This window comes from Pholis gunnellus, assembly GCF_910591455.1.
Source record: "Pholis gunnellus genome assembly, chromosome: 3".
Taxonomy (NCBI): Eukaryota; Metazoa; Chordata; class Actinopteri; order Perciformes; family Pholidae; genus Pholis; species Pholis gunnellus.
The window spans coordinates 24,890,684-24,911,237 of NC_136529.1; the positions used below are offsets into that span (position 1 = coordinate 24,890,684).

The window sequence follows — 20,554 nt, forward strand, 5'->3', positions numbered from 1 at the left end:
GCTCCGCAGGGTGTCCCGGCTTTGATATGGCCCAGGTGAGAGCACCTGCAGCTGGGGTCGGAGGCGGCTGACCTCCGCTAAGCTGCATACAGACAGCAAGAGCACCCCGAAACCAAAAACCCCACTGAGACTGAATAGTCTGATCTTCCATTGACTCATCTTTTTCTTCCATATACCATAAGCAAACAGCTTGAAGAGGAAATTAAATACAGAATTCTTTTGAACAGATCATTATAATCTGAATATTTTACTCCCTTGACACGGCATGGTAGTTTGAATTTTGAGTAAAAAAGGCCCATTCATGACCCACATCAGAACCACGACATACAGTCTCTTTGGAAACTGAAGGCAGTTACATGTCCAACCTGCAGCGAGCAGACTCTTAGGCTGTTTCTGTGTGTGCATACAGTCGGCTGTGTAATACAATATCAGACTATAAAAGGACTGAACGCGAGAGTGACGGCAGGTTTGTGGAACATGAATCAAAGCAAACGGAAGAAGGAAAAAGACGCTGATTGCCGCCCCAAACAGCTCAACATTTCCCTCTTGATAAGCAGCAGAAACAGTCGGCTGCTGATTGACAAAAAGGAAGCTGCTGGCTGCTCCCAGTAAAGTGGATGTGGGGGCTTCTGGTCTGTGGTCAGGCTAATACAGGGTTGCTCTTCAAAAAAGGTTGAGATAAGCTGCTTCCTTCAGCTGTTTATGAATCAGTAAGGTCTGACCTGAACTGCATGTTTAAGGCCAAGCGCACATGGGACAAGTTTGCCCTCAGGGCTTTCTGCCAGAGGCGTGTATTTCAAACCGACACGTGGGTTTTAAAAGTACATCCATTGTTTTAAATGGCCGACTCAACACCGGCTGTCAAACTGAAGGTCGACACTTCAAAGTCTCTGTGAAGCATCAACCAGTCGTGTGCATTTGATTCTGCAGACACCGTATCTGTTTGAAGAGAGCTAAAAAGGAATAAAACGCAGAGGATTTCCCCCAGAGGATGATCTTTTGTTAACAAATCTAATTAGTAATTGATAATAATACGACTACGGTCACTTTCACCGGATAAAATGACAAACGTCTCCGGCGGTAGATCACATCAGCTGTCACTACTTACTTAAAGTAAATTACATTTTGTTTGTTTGAGCCTCTCACGTAAAACAATTAAACTCCATTGTTCAGAGAAACAGACTAAATGTAAATTCATTCTGATTATCAGGATATTGATCCTTCCCCTCATCAGGCTGACCCAGACTCTTTAAAAACGACCCGGTAGAGATATTTAACAGGTGTTCAGGTTACCTGTAGACATGCAGCTGGACAGGCTTCTCCCGGTGACGTCACACACTGTGGGCGTGGCTTTTACAGCCAGAGGTCACCTGACACGTTGACGTGTGGAAACACTGACTTCTGACATTTAGAGACAAAGTGAAGTGTGACACACTTTGTCCTGCACTTCTCAGACCGTCACATGATGCTGACTGCGCCGATATCTGAACCATGCCGGGGATGTTTCGTCTCTTTGTCTGTTCACGGTGTTTGCAGCCCTGCGCTGACATATTTTTAGTTTCTTCTTCTTCTACATCTACCTCAGGAGGAAAACGCTGTCGTGTCCCACTCGGTGTGCCCTGCTTATCAACGAGCTGCAGACAGCCGCTGTTATCTAACGTGTGAGATAGACGCGCCATGTCTCACTCTCACACACACACACACAGACACACACACACACACACACACACACACACTTGTGTTAAACATATTTGATGTTGTTAAAGGAGAAACCGTTCTCGTTCATCGTGATTTAAAGTCGGTGTCATCGTCTGTTCTCGTGTTCTGTCTCAATTCAAAGTCCACATTTAGAGAAGAACGCTCCAAATGCCTGAAGACACGATGATCTCTCTCATTTTCACCAAACTTCATCGACACGACTCGCTCGGCAGCAGGTTAGTAGCTGCTACTACTAAACAAACAGCTGCTTCAGAGCACATGACGGCCTGTCACTTGTTGTTGGTGAGTGTCACTTTGTTTCTTAGTTTGAATGGTGACATTAGGATTAGGACAGCTCCACATGTAGAGGGTTTCCTACGTCATAAAGCAGGGGCACGCGGCCTCGCTGGAATACAATCTTTTTTCCAGACAAGAGGCACTTTACATCACACAGCACATGCTACGTATTTAATGAGAGACTGAATTAATGATGGTGCAGTCTGGTGGAAATGTGAAAATATAAATAATGACGAGTTTCCTGCAGGAAACATGGAAGTAAGTCATGTTATTGCTTCATATAGATTCATTTTTTTAAATATATAAAGTCTGGGTGGAAATCACAAGAGGCCTCGTCAGACGATATGATCGCGATTGCTACCAACGGGTTTAATTTCTATGTGCAATATTAATAGCTTATATACCAAAAGATTGATAATTGACGTCCGTGTATAGATACAATATTGACACGCAAAATATCGCGATACTGCGCTGTATCATGGCCATGTTCCTGAGTTGTTGTTTCTAATGATGCAGAGTTTAGTCAAACTAAATGAGTCCTGCTAAACACAGAACAGGAACGCTTTGTACACCTGACCAACTTGGTTTCTCTTACGTCCGACTGTGTGTTAGATCTCAGTGTGATCTTCACAGGCCGACGTCAAATCTAAAAAAAATCTCCTGCTGTCTTAAAACTACAGACGTGGATCGAGGCCTTCAGTATGGCATTTCTCATGTTCCTCGGAGGTCGGACACACTTCAGTGGAGCTTACACAGCGCCAACATCTGATCTCATATCTGATGTGAATACGAGATAAGTCCATTGTTGTGAAAGCAGCCATGAAAGCCCCCAAACCTCATCGCAGCGATCGCTGCTCTGTCTAATGATTCAGGTGACAGGATTGCTGTTAACATATACAGCACAGACTGTAACAGAATATGTACAAACATTATCCCTGTCAATCAGAGCAGGTAAAAGTGTGAGCATCAGATGTCGGGCTCAGGTCTGCATCAGAGCACAGGAGTCATTATGACGACCATCATTCATCTGTGCAGTGACGGAGCGTCCAGCTCGGCCTCGGGAGAGTCCCGCTGTCCGTTTGATTGATGCTGCTTCAGTCCACGAGTCAAACTGAGAGATTCACAGCAAACACTTTATAACCGTCAGGAGGAAGGGTCCATTATTGGAGCTCCAGTGTGACTCCGTCAGTCCTCCTCCACTGCAGGAACACAACGTAACACAACGTAACACCCGCCGGCCTGTTTTTTTACATTTTGGCACATTAGCGCCACACCAAATATGCCGAATTAGCTATTAGCAGTCCGTCTTTGCAATGCACGCATGTCTGTACCTGCAACTATGACTGGATTACTTTGATACTGAAGAAAGCCTGAAAGCAAGAAAATTCTCAGGCAAGTTCTGGAGTTCTGACAAACGTCTTTTTTTATGATTAGTTAATAGCAGCAATCGGGCACTAAGTGTTTTAAAGTACCTTCATTTCCTCCATGTGCCACACCCGTCGAGAGTGATAAGTGGGCCATAACTTCCTGTTGTTCTCAGCCACTAGCATGTACCTTCACTCTCACTTCATGCAGTGTCTTAGTGTCTTCGTCTTATTGTCTCTGGTTCAGTTGTTTTGTCCCACCGTTACCTCACCAGCCTTTCTAAAAGGACCCACATGTTTCTGTAAAGTTCCTGCAGGAGAGAAGGAGTGGAGGAGGTGTTTTCTGATATTAATCTGACTATTACACTTCCTGGAATCCTAACACCCATCAGCCTCCTCCAGCTCTCTGCAGAGAGAGAGAGAAAGGAACAACACTCAGCCTCAGATGGCTGGTGGCGGAGCATCATGTGACTGAGAGGCAGCGTGGAAAAAACGCGCCTCACAGTCTGCTGTTTGTTGGGCTGAAAACCAGTTGGACAATGTGACACCACACATTCCGGGGTTTTTATGAAAAATAACTGTTGGGCTGTCGGAGAGCCCGAGGAGAAAACACAAGCTGCCATTTATGTGGACGGATGGGGAGGAGGTGTATCTCACCGTCCAATCAGAGAGCGGCTGAGCGCTACAGGGGCGTGTTCAGAGGAGGAACGTTGACGTGAGGAGGAGATAAAAGGAAACATGTTTCTCTCTCAGTGGGTTGAGGTTCTACAGCAACTACAACATAAAGACAGGAGTCAGAGTGTCCTGCAGGGACCCAACCCGAGGATGCATGGTGCCTGTTTAAAAGGGCTGGTGATGGTGAGAATGATGTCAATATATAAGGATCTGATCAACACATGAAAATGAAATCATGAGTAAATTGGACAAAAAGAGACAAAAGAAATGTCTGGTGTTCATTTGCAGCAGTAGATTGATGTATTTTCTGGGGGGGGGGGGGGTATTTTGAAACTTTAAATGGACACATGAACACATTTTACTGGCAGATTAAGCAATAAAGCTTAGCTTGGTGAGCGAGAACGGCTCAGGAAACGCTACATCTTATTAACCACTTTTATAAACTGAAGTTAGAAAACAGCACTGGAGGAGCTGCGCTGTTGTTGAGCAGATCTGGTTTGGAAAAGTAAGTAGTAATGCTTAGAGAGGCCTTTCGTGTGTGTGGACGATAAGTGCAGCATCAGCTCAGATTTTGTCAAGTCTGCACAAACCCCAAAAGCACAAAACACCATTACGCAACAACAATAAGTGATCCGTTGTTCACATCATCTTACGCACAGTTTAGTTGAGACACAAAGAGGTTTTCAGGTTTGACATTTGATTGCTGTTTACCCAACTAATAGATTAACCAACCACTTTCAGCTTTAACTCCTTTTAACACTTCAACTTCCATCAGTGCTTCAACTTCAGCTCTTCTGCAGAATTATATTTCCAAAGCCAAACACACTTTCATCCCAAACGACGAACATTTTTCCTTTCACCACCAACACACATCTCTGTGTCTTCCTCGAGGACGAATGATCAAAGACAAACGGCCTCGTCTCCATGCTTCCCATACCACTGAAAGCAGAACAACAACAGCTCGACACATTCAAGGCCGCATGACAACGTTGTGAATGTGAAACCGTGCCGCACGGACAACCAACGCACAGCTCACACGTGCCTCTCCTGCTCGGGGTTTTTTTTTTTTTTTCTCCCTCTTGTGAACTTTGAAATGAAAAGCCACTTCAGTTTCATTGAGCACATGATCCCACAGAGCCGAGGCTAAAGGATCGCTGAACTGTGAAAAACACAACCACAGGTCAGACAGAACAAACCTCCACATCTGATGTCATCAGTTATAACGTCATGTAGAGTTCAGGAAACACAGAATGAACTCAGGCTTCACACTAACTCCACAAACAGCAGAGGAGCAAGCAGGTCGCTGTTCCTTCTTGGTGTTTTTGTTAAATGTGTTAACAGATTCCATGTTGTCCCAGATTGGAGCGCCATGGCTGTGACAGCAGAGAGTGTGTGTGTGTGTGTGTGTGTGTGTGTGTGTGTGTGTGTGTGTGTGTGTGTGTGTGTGTGTGTGTGTGTGTGTGTGTGTGTGTGTGTGTGTGTGTGTGTGTGTGTGTGTGTGTGTGCAGGCTGTGATGAATGGCTGCGTGCCGATTGTGTGCAGAACCACACCCAGCTCTCCAACACAAACGCTGCATTCCACCCAGCCCACTCCTCTCTCACACACACACACACACACACACACACACACACACACACACACACACACCAGAAACCAGGACTGAGGTCTGGGCAGGATCCAGACATGGTGGATGGAGGTAATGTGTGTGTGTGTGTGTGTGTGTTGCAGAGTTCCCTGTTGGCAGAGCTCCCGGTCATCACACTGACAGGATGGCAGGAAAAAAACAAAACCCAGCAGGGACTCTCTGCAGCGTCTGCAGTCTGAAAAGGCACCAGGACCGACTGTCAGCAGGGATTCCCCATAAAACTGTTCAGCCACACAGATCCTGACTCATCTCATCTCTTGACCAGCTTTAGTGGTTTTAAAAACATGTGGGAAACCATGGCAGCACTTCCAAAACAACAAGCACACGAATGTCATATATGCCCTTCCTTTTAGGATTTGAAATATTTGAAATGCACTGGGGAGGGGAGGTGGGGGGGGGGGGGGGGGGGGGTTCTTGAAGAACACATTACACTACAGGAATGTGTTAGAATATGTTTTGTATAAAAGGGTGTGTACCCCCCCCCCCCCCTCCCCGCTCTTGAATACACATCTGGTGCACAAGCAATACGAAAACAATCCAGATGCAAAACATTATGATGCACTGCAGCTTGAAGTTATTTTTCTAGGTCACGAATTAAACTGCGTTACTTCGGCGTAGCCGGATAGTTCCTCATCTTAAGTAGTAAAATGCCCGACGTCTTCTCCATCAACAGCACTAAACATGGGCAGTGATGCCCTGGGCCACCTTTTGGCCGTGTCTCCGAGGAGGAACTTGTTTCCACTACAATGCTAAACGGTCAGTATCAGCCGTCTAATTCTGTGTTTCTCTACAACGTGGTGGGGACACAATGTGCTTGGAAACAAAACAGTGAACGGCTTCAGTTACAAACAGGAGGAGCTGGAGGAATGTGTATACATTGTGTTGACAGTGTTAGTGGTTTGTGGTGCCGCCGGTAGATTTTAGGACACACTTGGATTTGGCACAGGGTTCCTGACAGATCTTTGGTTAAATATGTAACTCTTCCTTCAGTTGTCCAAAATGTGTCTGTTAATCTTTTCTGGCACTGCGACACGCTGATTCAGACAGATCCTAGGGGTGTTAACACTTATGACCAATAAATGCTATGTCGTTATACAAGTTTAAAAAAAAGCTACACAGCTGAGCTCGGAGGAGCCTCTTGTCGCAAATTAAGAGAATAGCTGGTCCACTTTAAAGGTCAGTCCACCTTAAGTGAGCCTGACACGGGAACTACGCTTAGTCCTTGAGGAGTTGTAGCTTTAGCTACGCTATACTGCTAACTTCATACCCGCCGTCACGCACACAGATGGTCGCCGGGCTCACGCTACACTGGTGGGAACCCTGACACATTACACCGGGCAGACACAGCCGACAACCTCACATCTGAACCAAATGATCCGATGGAGAAACTCTCCCAGACAGGTGAACTGGAGGCTCTGCGGCCTGTTTAGCACAAACGCTGCAGCTGGAGAGTAAATGACGGATTCAACCCGTCTGTGCATCGACGATCGCTGCAGCTTGTTAAGCCCTTCAACCGCAGCAAGGCAGCAAGGCAGCAAGCTCGTCGGTAAACGGTTAAGGATTGGTTAACGAGGGTCGCTATTGATCAGATCTTGTTGTTAGTGTAGTAAATTGCATCACTCATTAAATGTATGGCCTGTGCAGTGTGATGTGGCTCCACTGCTCCTTTTCCCTGAAGCCTAATGGGCCTCACATTATTTTTCATACAAATGAGATAATTTCTTCGGATGTAAACGGGCGCCACCGCATTAAAACATCAATAAAACATAGATTTTTGAGCATACCGCCCAGCTCTATCACAATCTGCCCTCTAGCTCCCTGCAGACTGGGCGGCGTTGAACCAACAAACACCTGGATTACGGACATAAACGGCTTCCAGAGGAGCTGCAGAGCTTTGCAGAACAGTTTGACAGAAGAATAAATCAGAATACAAACAGAGAGCTGTACTGCTGTACAGAAATAAGACATTTTCACCTGACTCATGGTCCAGGAAACTGTCTCTTTAACACTTTTTAAAAGACACACACACACACACACACACAGCACCTGTTGGCTGTAGCACAGGGAAGTGAAATACTGACTGTTGCCAACACAACATGAGGAAACCATCGAGCCCTCACTTCCTGTTGGCTCTCCAGCCGCCCTCCATCTGCTCACCTCCTCCTTAGACCGATGCCTTTCTCTGGATACCTCTAACACACACACACACACACACACACACACACACACACACACACACACACACACACACACACACACACACACACACACACACACACACACACACACACACACACACACACACACAGGTAAAGAGTGTATGAGCACACCTGTACATACAGTTTGTGATGAGTCATCATATCTCCTCCTGATTAGATCACTGATAAATTAACTAAGCACAATATGTTCAGTCTTCAATAACCAACATTAAATGCAACGCTGCACGAACACAAACAGACAGACTTAGTTTTGGACGAGAATAGAACAGATTTAGGGCGCTGGATTTCTAAAAATGTCAGTTTAGACAGTGATGAAATAATGAACGGTGTATTAGTTCTGCAGGCTTGTTGGTTAAAAACCTCTCTCTCTCTCCTGCAGCATCGCTCTCTTTATTCTCTCATCTTTATCAGTTGTTAACATGCTGCAGAGGGATGCCAAGTAAGCTGCCAGCTTTAAACACACACACACACACACACACACTCACACACACAGTGGACTACAGCACCATTATGAATTACACAGCTGCTCAGTCGTGGAGCTGAGACACTTTACTGCAGTAAGTTTACTACTTAATGTATAAAGTTACAATCTTAAGCATCTCAGCTTCGTTCTGTTTAGTGGCCCCGATGGCGATAAGCGGTAAACGCAGGTGTGCAGGTGGAGAGACGGGCGAAGCGATCGTTGTCGGAACCGGTTACAACCAGGTGTAACCAGGTGTAACTGTATTTCACTATTTGTAGAAATTCTTTTTTTATGACTCGTGTAATCCAAACATTTAAAAAAAAAGTTGAATAACAGATGGATGTATTCATTTCCAAACGACTGAAGAAGTCACTTCAGTCACACCAATATTAAACCTCGATTGGATATCCAGAAAAACTAAATCCCTATATGACATCACATATCAGTATAATGACATCAACTCATCCATCTAACCTGATGTTCTACCAAACCACTTCTTTTAGATCAGTGGTTTCCAGTCTGCACCCCCCCCCCCTCAGGGGAGCGCTAAAAGTTAGATTTGCATATTTATCACTAAAATCATAATCACACACTTGCTGGATAATTTATGCAAAAGTCTGTATACAAAACTAAGAAAACAGATGTTATCTTTGTCCTAAACTGACTGGATATCAGCTGATAACGCTCAGCTAACTGATAATTGATTCTCACAGCGACTGTTGAAGCTCTTCAGCACCGTTACAACCCACAGAGCAGCAAATACACTCATGCAACACACACACACACACACACACACACGCACACACACAGCTCAGCTCACTGCAGATCATCACATTCACAACAAGCTTCAACACCTCTCTGCACCCACGGCTTTATCGGGATTAAGGCACATACACACAAACACACACACATACACACAAACACAAACACACACACACACACACACAAACACACAGACACGTCGCAGCAGCACCTTCACCTTCAGGAGATGAAAAAGTTAAAGTTAGAGCACCGAGAGGGGAAAATGAACAAAAGAAAACGAGACACGATTCCCAGAAATCCTCCTCTAGGGTTTCAGATCAACATGATGAATGAATTATGATAATAGCTCACACAAAGACTGCATCATAGTTTTTTATCTTATATCTTTTATATCCTAAGATCTGGATTTCCATTATAGCCGTGACGTTATTTAGTCCATCGCTGGTTGTATTTTCCTACTCCTCGTCCTTTTCCTGATGAACTCGTTAAGAGCTCTTCGTGCTGCAGAAGGGAGGATGCATGAAGCAATCAAGCCACCGCACCCTTATTACATCCGTAATAACACAATCACACGATTTTATATTTACCGTCGACTGATCGTTGCCGGTTTGTGTCAGATGTTTCCACTTCATTTGAATGTGGTAAACAAAACAGCACATGCTGCTTGTTTTGACCTACATCGATGTAAAAAACGTTGCGTGTAGTTGATGGTCGATACGACTCTGGACTGGACTCAGTCAGATACTCGTGTGTGAGCGACGGGACAGTCTGCTTCCTTTAGGATCAGCTCACAGTTCTCTAAATATCTGGATCCTTTAAGCGCCGGTGATCATCTCTTATCAAACCCTCGCTCTTCTTCATCAGCAAAGTGAAATGTACGGCGTTAGAAGATTGTATCGGCTTTAGATAATTAACGCTCACTCCATATGGTTAAAGGTGTGCTCCATGACCATCACATGGGTTCCAGGAGGATCGGACACATTTCTAATCAACAGTTCAGGTCCTCTGCTCGTCTCATCTCCAGGTTGTCAACATTAATTAGGCCACCAATGAAATCAATAAATAAATAAATGAGACTGGTTTATCAGCCAACGAAGGGGATTACAGATCCAAATTAAATCTTTGAGTTTTAGTTATTTATGACTTTTGTTACTAAACCTAATTGGATGAACTCACAAATACAGAAGGAGATTCAGTTCATCCTTTCTAAAAGTGTTGAGGAAAATGCTGTTGTTGATGCCTTGTCGTCTGTCTGTCTGTCTCACACACACACACACACACACACACACACACACACACACACACACACACACACACACACACACACACACACACACACGTTCCCACCCACTTAACACCTGCCAACTACACACACACACACACACACACACACACACACACACACACACACACACACACACACACACACACACACACACACACACACACACACACACACACACACACACACACACACACACACACACACACAGCTGTTATGTAAGTGTGTGTGTCAGAAGGACACTCTCAGACGGTCACAATCATCAATCCTCACAGACGCCTCCACGTCGTCTGTGAGGATATTTCCCAAAACGCAGGTGCAGAGTGACAGCGAGGGGTCTCCATGTCAAACATCCACGAGGAGGCATTCAGCACCGCGTCCATTATCGTCCCTACGTGGACCATTGGGAGATTCATTATCGTCACTTCCTCCACGTCCACTGACCAGGACAATCCTCCTCTGGATTCAAATGTTTTAAAGTGTGTTTGTCGTCGGTTTAACCCACGGTGAGGTTATAGCTTCACTCGTCAGGGAGCCCGAAGCATCAGTGCACGTGATGCACATTGTGCTGGTGCATGTGATGCACATTGTGCTGGTGCATGTGAGATGGCGAGAAAACAAAGATTAAATAATCAAGATAAATTATTACAAGTGTATAGTTTTTTTATACTTACATTAAGAGTTCATCTTTGAAAAGTAATAATTATGTTTAAGGAAAAAGGACAGGACATGAAATTGTGTCCAAGCGGTCCGGATGCAGGCAGTTTGGGCGCTTATTGAAAACGTTAGTTAAACTTCTACACCTGGCAGCCAATCAGAAACAAGTACTTTAAATGGCCTTGTTTACTGGAAATTCTCAAATAAAAGTAACAGCGAACACACACACACACACACACACACACACACACACACTCTGATTTGTGCCTACCTTGACCAGGTACACTCGTGGAAAAGGACGTTTTTATTCTCAACCAGTGAAACTCTAAAATGAACCACTTAATATTACCATTTAAGAAAAGCTACACACATAAACCATCACAGGGTCGTAGGTCAGCAGTTCTCCGTTGGTTGGGGGTGAACCCTCTTCTGCCAGCAGGGGTTATGAAATAATGATAACAGCCAACAGCTCTATTATAACCAACACTGAGCAGAGAGCTCCCATATCTTAAATATAACACCGAGCCATTAATAATGGATGTGGACTTACGTAAGAGAGTGGATCTGGATCACAGGCAGGGATTCCGTCTGCAGTGGGGTTTCCACATTTCACTGAATTTAAAAAATAAATAAAAACTCGTGTCCACACGAGCGGAGCGTCCAGCGTGTGTTTGGTCAGTCCGCTGAGCTGTGAACGATATCGTACTCTGGCTGCTCTAGCGTGACCCTCTGGATCTCACACGCTGTGACCCACGTATCATCTCACAGATTAGGGTCAGCTCTGATGTTCTGTAGACCGTTACGTGTAAAACGGTCACACCTTTTATACCGAGGGCTGATTCCATCCAATGTTATGCCTACATCTGTAAAGAATGACGATAATGTTGAATTTGCTTGAATCTTGCACGGATGTGATGAAGTACTTTGATTGTAGAGGAGTAGAAATCCACTAGAAGAACAACAACAATGGACATTTCTGTTTAGATATTTTGCCTATGAACGGTTTCTCAATCAAGTTTGAAGAAAATGTGTACGAGTGTGTCTCATATATATATATATATATATTTTAATCAATTAATCATTTGTCTACAAAATGTTCGGTCCATCACAGCTTCCCAGGGACCACGTTGGCAACAAACTGCCTTCATTAAAATTACAGATACATGTGCTGGAGGGGTTTTTATCAAAAGCAATGATCTAAATACAGACATGATGTATCTGATAGATATGTTTTATTTATTCTTCGTTCTCTTTTGCACATTCCTCTATTTCCTACTTATGGTTCTTGACTTTTGGAGCACTTCCCTTTCCGTAGCTTATTTTTATTCCTTAAATTACGAAATTATTCCTTAAACCTGATTCTGATCACATCTTATGATGGGAAGATTTCTCAAACTGCAGGAGTCAATGATAGACGGTGTTTACTCACTACAGGTATCAAGTTTGTCATTTCAACCGGAAGGAAAATAAAGTCTAAATGAAATATCGTCAAGGATAAAAAACAGACTAAATGTTCGGCAAAACATAAAAGCATCGAAGCAAAAACATTTGTAATACAAAACATGTTACTAAGCAATGTATTGATATGAACTAAGATAAAGTAGCTCAGTGTGCTACAGAGCCTTTCCTCTCATTACTTTATTTTTGTACGCTGTCCCGGTTATTTTCAGTTCCTCTATTTTACAGAAAGCTGTCATGAACCTGTGTGTGTGTGTGTGTGTGTGTGTGTGTGTGTGTGTGTGTGTGTGTGTGTGTGTGTGTGTGTGTGTGTGTGTGTGTGTGTGTGTGTGTGTGTGTGTGTGTGTGTGTGTGTGTGTGTGTGTGTGTGTGTGTGTGTAAACAGCATAATGAGTCTCATAATTAAACAGCTCAACAGTCACAAACCGGCGGAAGACTCTGGAGAAACGGTTCTGCTTCAGATCATTTCGATATGTAAAAACAGAAGAAGGTCCCATGTGGTTTAGACTCCATCTGGGGTCTGAAGGTCTGAATCACTGAGATCACACCAACACGCGTGTCTGCAGCCTCATTTTCAGTGTAGCAGGTCGGTCTGAGGTGTTAACACAAACCCACTTCCACTGAAAACCACATATGCACAACGAGAGCTGTGTGAATGCCTAGATATACTGAGGGCCGCCCAAAAGCACAAGTAGGGTATAAAATGTAATGACTCCAGAACAGTGGATTTAGGATCTAAGCGCGAGGGCTTCTTAAAAGAGCTGCAGCCATTTTGAAAACCAACATTCGACAGTCACACGGGCAGGAATCCATCAGCCACGAGGAGACGCAGCAACCAGTTCCTTCAAAAGACGACAGCCTCGATTGCCCACAATCCACTGCAGCCACACATCCCGTCATGTGCAGTCAGCGGTGCAAAAAGCCTCGTTTTGACTCTGACTGACTGAAAATAAATCAAAGTGAAATATTAAATCTATTCTTCTTGTTGCTGCTGCTGAAGGGGACCCGAACCTCCTGCAGGACGTTAGGAGGACAGACAAAGACTCGCTGAGTCAGCATCCGTCTCCTCCTGTCGTCCTCTGGAGCTCAGCAGCAGCTCCAGACACAAGCAGAGCGGCACACACCCGTCTGTGCGTCCTCGGCTGGAGGCCGGAGAGATGATTTTCACCAAAGCTGCTTTCTTTTTTTTTTTTTAAGGCCTTGTTTATGAGGTTCATTCCGGCAGCTTGTAATGAAATGTTGGATCCATCCATCTATCATAAGTACTCATCCATCATCCTGTGCAGGGCGTCTGAGGCTGCACCCAATCCCAGCACACGGTGCAGTTCAGCTGGACAGGATGAGGTCTCGATCAAAGCTCATATCTGTACTATAAGTTCTCATAATGGCAGCCTCAAATAACAGCACAAACAAATAAAGACTAGTAGAGGTGAACTAAACAGAGGTTGGAGTTACAATGAAACGTAACCCTTAATGCAAGTTTTTCACATCAAAAGCCAACCAGTTAAAGGAAAGCAGAGAGACTGAAGTTCAACCTGGTGCCGCTTCTGTAAAGTGAAGCCAATGCTGAAGAGCCTTAAACCTGCATTCTCTCTACTGGCCATCAGGGGGCGACTCCTCTGGTTGTATAGAAGTCTATGAGAAAATGGCTCAACTGATCACTTTTGCTTCTCACTGACTGCATGACCCCAATGCATGATGGGAAACGCCTGGCTGTCGCCGGATCAAAGCGCTGATTGGCTCTTAGATTTGACAACAAACACCACGTTTTGTAGAAAATCCTATTTTTCTGTAATATTTAATGCTCGATTAGTGGCTATCAGTCTCGTGTTGCGCGACGAAGGTTTAATCTAAAAGCATATCTTGTGTGGTTGATAATAAAGCTTATTTATACAAAACGAGAAGTGTTTCACAGGCAGATACACAAAGAACAAAAGGACAGCATACAACGCAGATACACGCAGGTTTCCACAGAAATATATATTTACAAACACACATGAATACATCCGATTGAGGTCTGTAAACTACAAGTAGCCTACAGATCGAATCTAACAGGATATAACTATTTCTGTGACTTCCTGTGTATTCTTTGAAGGTGGCTGAAAACTGTCCGACTTGACCGCAGTTTTTTGTCAACTGCTGCCTCCGCCAGTTCATCTCGAAACGAGCATATTACCTGAGCAAACCTTGTAAACATGAGTTTCAAGTCTTCTTCAATACAGCACGATGTTCATTTAGTAAATGATGGTCCTGTTTAAAGTCAAATAGACCATAAAGCAGGGTATGCTTTAGGGCGGGGCTACCTGGTGATTGACAGGTCGGCTACCAGAGCTTTATACTCCGTCTCTACGTCACTCCACCGCAGTCCAAATATGGTCACTTCCTTTCAGTGGTTGCAATAAAACCAAGATGGCAACGCAAGCGATGCTTCAAAACCACAGTCCCCAAACCAATGGCTGACATCACGACTTCTTATGTAGAGTCAAAGAGTGGAAGCCACACCCACCAAGAGAGCGGACAAGTGGTCAGGAAACAAAGCAGTACGTCCATGAAGCAAATGTGAAAGAATTCGATTTTATCAACGCGACAATGACAAATTTGAGGAGGAATTTGATTTCCTGTGTCCTGCCAGAAGAACTTGTGGCCGTTCTGTGGTGAAATGTACAATCAGCTTTCTTCATTAGCAATTAATCTGGCTAATATTTTCTCAATTAATGTATTATTAGCTTGTATGTAAAAGGGTAGAAAACAGTGATCATGTCCATCACAGTTCAACCAGCACAAAAGGTGGATTTGTCCGACCAACAGCTCAAAAAACCAAAAGAAGTTTTCAGTGATATGAAACGGGGGAAAGCAGCAGATCGAGTTGGCTAATGTTCAGCCATTTCTCTTGAAAAATGACTCTGGACTAATGGCTTCACATGGTTACAGAGGATGTAGGCCGCCTTGCCTGAAGCAAAGACCACCTCTGCAAACTTCATGAAAAATAAATGTACTTTAAATCAAAAAATGACAACGTTAACCTTTAGGGGAAAAGAGCAGAGGAGCCATTTCTCACACATTATAGGTGTAGTGACTGTTAAGGCGTCATTTATTAACTAATGAGCATCACAAGACAAGACGAATGCTTTTTTTATTAATATTAACACATTTTGGTAGCAAATGACAGACGTGGACATGAAGTACCATGAATCCATCTGAGAAAACAAGCTCAAAACAAGCTCATTTCTTCCCTTTGGATTCCAGTAAACAACAGTCACTGTGTCATCGTCGCCCTCCTCACACTCAAACCTATCTCAGCAAACAGACAAATCAAAGTTTTCCTTAGCAACTCCATTTTCTTTTGCAAATAGCAGCAGAGGAAAACCTGAAGGAGCAAATGCCCTCGTTTGGAGGTCACAAGCTGAGGAGGAGTCACCATTGAGCCAAGATGCGGGATCCCCCCTCCTTCCTCACGCAATAAGGCAGGACACACCCAGATAGAGAGGGGAGGAGAAGGGAGGAGGAGGAGATGGATGAAACGAGAGGAGAGGAGGAGAAGGAGCTGCTACTGGTGCTCATCCGCCCATCTTTGCGGATGACGTAAGGACGGAGCTTAATTAAAATAAAAAACGAGCTCGCTAACCATTTTCTTTCTTCTTCTTCCTCCCTCTCGTTCTCAGCCATTATGAACAGCTTCCCGGAGAAGCTGAAGCAAGTCTTACTGTATTTACAATTAGTCTTAAATGTGGACAGAAAGCCGCATTCGTGACGACAGAGTCACACATTTTAAATGTCAAAACAGGAGCAAATGCACCGCAGCAACCAGTGTTCTCCAACCACGAAGTTGCCAGAGGACCGTGTAATTCCCCGGTGACACGAAGGAGGGGGTTCTTTTTCTTACCACGGGAAACAGAAATTGTTTCCAGACACTCGGAAACAACGTCCGCAGGCTTTGGTCTGATTCCTGCCTCGCAACCACTGCAACGGTCGATATACGTGCCCGGGGAGACCCGTCACAACACCCCATTCACAATCTCACTATTCCAACAACATTCACCATTTAAGTAATAGACGTGAACCTGTTTATGGATATTAAAAGCCCCGTTATGAACCAGTGGAAACAGGTGTTTAATTCGGCGTGCCTCCTGTTCACGTTCGAACATAGTGTGTTACTGTAATTAGAACTTGACTAACGGATCCGCACCGCGGAGGGCGACCGAGACTCGCAGCGAAAGCACTGCGTAACATGAGTAAAAGTTGATATTTCACCCAAATTAAGAGCTGTTCGGTGTATTATAAAGGTGTTCATTTCCAAACCATCGCACAATGCTACAGTGTATGTTTTAACCGGTGTTTTTGATGTGTCGAAAAGCGCCGCAAGTTGGCGTTTTAAAACGTCCACATTCTTTTTTTTTTCTTTGAATGGAGACCCGACAGCGGTGACTGTTGAGGGAGGCACGTATCGGGTCCAACTGTCGGAGGAACGGGGGTTAGAACACGAGCCTCAAGGTTTGCGAGACGCTGCGGAGATTAATCTATATAAAAGAAAATACAATAAAATACAGGTTATGAGCGGGATAGTCGTGCGCTCACACCTGTGGGGGAAAAAAACCCAAATGTGCTCGTTTAGTTGCTGGTAAGTGGGGTGTCAAGGTAACAAGAACACAGCCGTGGAGATCGTGAACGTTAACTTACCCGGATGTTAAAGCAGTGCGGTGAACTGGGAACACGACAGACTCCTTTTTAAAAAACACACACACGTTTGACGACGTTTTGCGTTTCTTGTCTCTCAGCCACAAGTGAACGGGAAAAGAAATCGGACATGTGTTGAATAAAGTTATGTGTATATATATATATATATACATATATATATATATATACACACACACACAACAAAATAAATAGACGTTACCTCCACTCGAGGTGTCCTTGTCCAAATCACGTCCTGCGGGCTGGTGTCGTCTTGGCAGTTTTAGAGGGGTTTGTCCATTTCTCCCAGCAGGGCTCCAACTTGACAACTGCAGTGGTGAAAATTTGATTGACAGACCCGGATGGTGAAGAAAAAATATCTTCAACGTCCCTTTTTGTTCCGACGTTTTAAACCAGTTTATTTGACAGTAGCATCAGCTCTCTGGTCCTGCAGCTGCAAACCCCCCCACCAACCAAAGGAGGAAGGAAACAAATCCAGATAATCAGTCAGAAATCAATCCGGTTCAAAAGGAAGAAATAAAACTCCCCTTTTCTCTCTCTCTCTCTCTCTTTCTCTAGCTCTCTCTCTCTCTCTCTCTCCTCTAATATAAATCAGAGGAGGGTTAAAGGTAACAAAGAGCAGATCCAGTGAAGGAGGACTGGAGGGGTCCGACACATTCAAACAAGGGACCAGAGGAAAGACCCAAAAGTCCGGGTCGGCGTCTTTTCGTGGCTAGGAAAGGAGGGGAGGAGGGGAGAAACTGAGAGAGAGGGAAGTGAACTAGTGCTTAGTGGAGACCGCGAGAGAGGGAGGGACCAGCCCGGGATTACCCAGTTTTTAAGGTGGATCTATGAATTAATTAGGTAATCGGGCAGAAACTGAGTTCCCCCTCTGTGTCGAGAACATCAGCCTCAGGGTGAAGATCCATGAAGAAGATCTGGAAACTTGAGAGGAAGAATCCTCCGAGAGAAGGAAAGGAAACACACATCTGGAGCGACGTATGGAGGCTCATTACTGCCCACTGCAGAGCCTGAAATGATGAGATACCATCTCGTTTATTATTACACTGTAGGCTACATCCGGATTGTATTGTTTTTACTGTGAGGGGAATACTTAGAGAATAAAGTTAGAATACATTGGGAAAAATCATTATTCTTCAAAATTGAAATAAGATATTTCAAGAATAAAGTCATCATATTTTCAGAAATATTTCTAGGTTAGTTCTTAAAATATTTCTAGATTAAATTCCCGTAATAATCTTTAAAAAAATGTTTTGACATATTATGAAATATTTGTAAAAATAAAAAATAAGAAAGAAAGCAATACAAAAATCAATATTTGTAGAACAAAGCTGTTATATTTAGAGATTGAGTAGGTCTACACATATTTTGTGTACGACAAAGTTGTGATATGTTATATTAAAGTCATAATATTTCAAGAAATATTTCACATCATTTCCAGAAAAAGGTCGTAGTGATTAGAGAAAATAGGGATAATATTTATAGTTAAAGTTATAATATTTGAACAAAGAAGAAAATAGTACTATTTTGAAAAAAAATAATACAAAATTGTAATATTTTGAGAATGAAGTTCATTCTGAAATTGAGTATATATTTCAAGTTACAAGTCATATTTCACGTCATATTTTAGATTTTCAGAATAACGTCGAAATTTATTGAGAAAAAGTCATAATATTTAAAGAATAAAGTCCTTATATTTCGAGAAAAAAAGTTTTAATATTTAGACAAAGCAGTAATAATTAAAGATTAAGTCGACCTACTATGACAAAAAAAGCTTGTAACATTTTCAGATAAAAGTGGTTATGTTTTGTGAATTCACTGTTGAAACGTTGATGCTGGAAAACACAAATACAGTAAATTGGACTTGATGTGATTCCTTCAGGTATTCTCTGGACCGCTGTATGGAGGCCCATTCGTGCCAGAAAAATGAATTAACAGATGAAAAGTATAGACTGCTGAAAATATCACTAAATATCACTGAACATGTCACACACTTATGACAAATATAGTTTATCATGATTTTGACTTAGTACCTTATAATTTCGACAAAGTTACAATTTCATTTTATATTTAACACTTCAAATAAAAGGGGAAATGTGTTTTTTTATTATTTAGCTACCTCCAGTTTAAACTAAAACATTTTAATTCAACTATACAATAACAAATATCAAACATAATCTCATCTGAGTCAGATAACGTCTACTTTGAAAAGCGGTGTATTGAATCAATGTGTATCTTGATATGTATTAAACCTTCGGAGACCAACAAATACTTGTCCTTTTTAAACATTTGTATGTAGGTTGATTGGTTTGTTTAAAGTTTTTTAGTTTTTTAGCTGCTGTTCTGGTGAAAACCTACAAAACAAGTCCTGTGATGTGTTCGAAGCCTTTTACTATGTAGCGATTCAAAGCGAAGGTCACATCATTATCAGTAAGAGATGAAGATTACACTTTGCTGAGACTGTTTGTGCTCAAAAAGGGTGATTTTTTTTTTCTGGTCCAAATGCAGAACATGAACAAAGAATCTGAAAAGAAATTTCTCTCTGACTGCCAACTGGCCACTCAATCAGCTCTGCCTCCTACGCTATGCTAATGACAGAGAGGCAGAGAGGTGGTTAAAGCTGCCATTTAACAGCACAGTGCTTCACTCTCAACACAAACCGACTGCAGAAGAAGGAGAGCTACTGATTCTCATCACTGATCCCAAAGTCACCGTCAGTCACCAGCAACCACAGCTGCTCATCCTCACAACTGTATTTTATATACAGTCCTCTTTGTTAGACACTGTTTCTGCAGTAAGTACACGAAACATCAACGTACTTTACTGTTCAACCCATCCTTCTCAAAATGACGTTTACGTGGGATTAAATGCTGTAGTTTATATTTTGCAAGGATGTGTAATATATTATTAAAATGTCTGCCTGAATTACGTTAATATCAGTTCTTTTTTATTGTGTTTTTTGAAAGGGTTCATTTCAGCTCTCTTCAGATTTCAAAGTATATCTTCTTCCCTCAGAGACTCCTCAACTTCATGTATAATATAGTGTTGCCTTTTCCTCATGTAGCAAAATAGGACTACACTACATCTGTTTTGTACAATCCAGTGTTGTACAAATACAATAAAGAAAAACCTTGAACCTTCAGTGTTTTGCTGACTGTTGGCTCTTCAATACACGCGACTGGTCACCTCTGTTGTCGACGCTTTGGGTTATAGTTGGTTCAAGTTGTTAACGGTTAAACTTGCTTAGGTCTTAAGATGGCAGATGGTGAAATGTGAACAAAGCACAGAAGAGTTTTAAGGAGTTGAATAGTTTCTACAGTCAGCTCATAGATATTCTCATC

At 43.1% G+C, this 20,554-nt stretch overlaps 1 protein-coding gene across 1 annotated transcript in view; it reads right to left on the reverse strand.

The window, feature by feature from the left end:
- Positions 1-17,916, reverse strand: part of LOC306694339 (plasma membrane calcium-transporting ATPase 1-like) — an 87,306-nt gene extending 69,390 nt beyond the window's left edge. Inside the window, exon 1 of the mRNA XM_079157134.1 lies at positions 17,416-17,916. The gene's annotated coding sequence lies outside the window, so the exon portion shown is untranslated. The remainder of the gene's footprint in view (positions 1-17,415) is intronic.
- Positions 17,917-20,554: the final 2,638 nt, after the last annotated feature.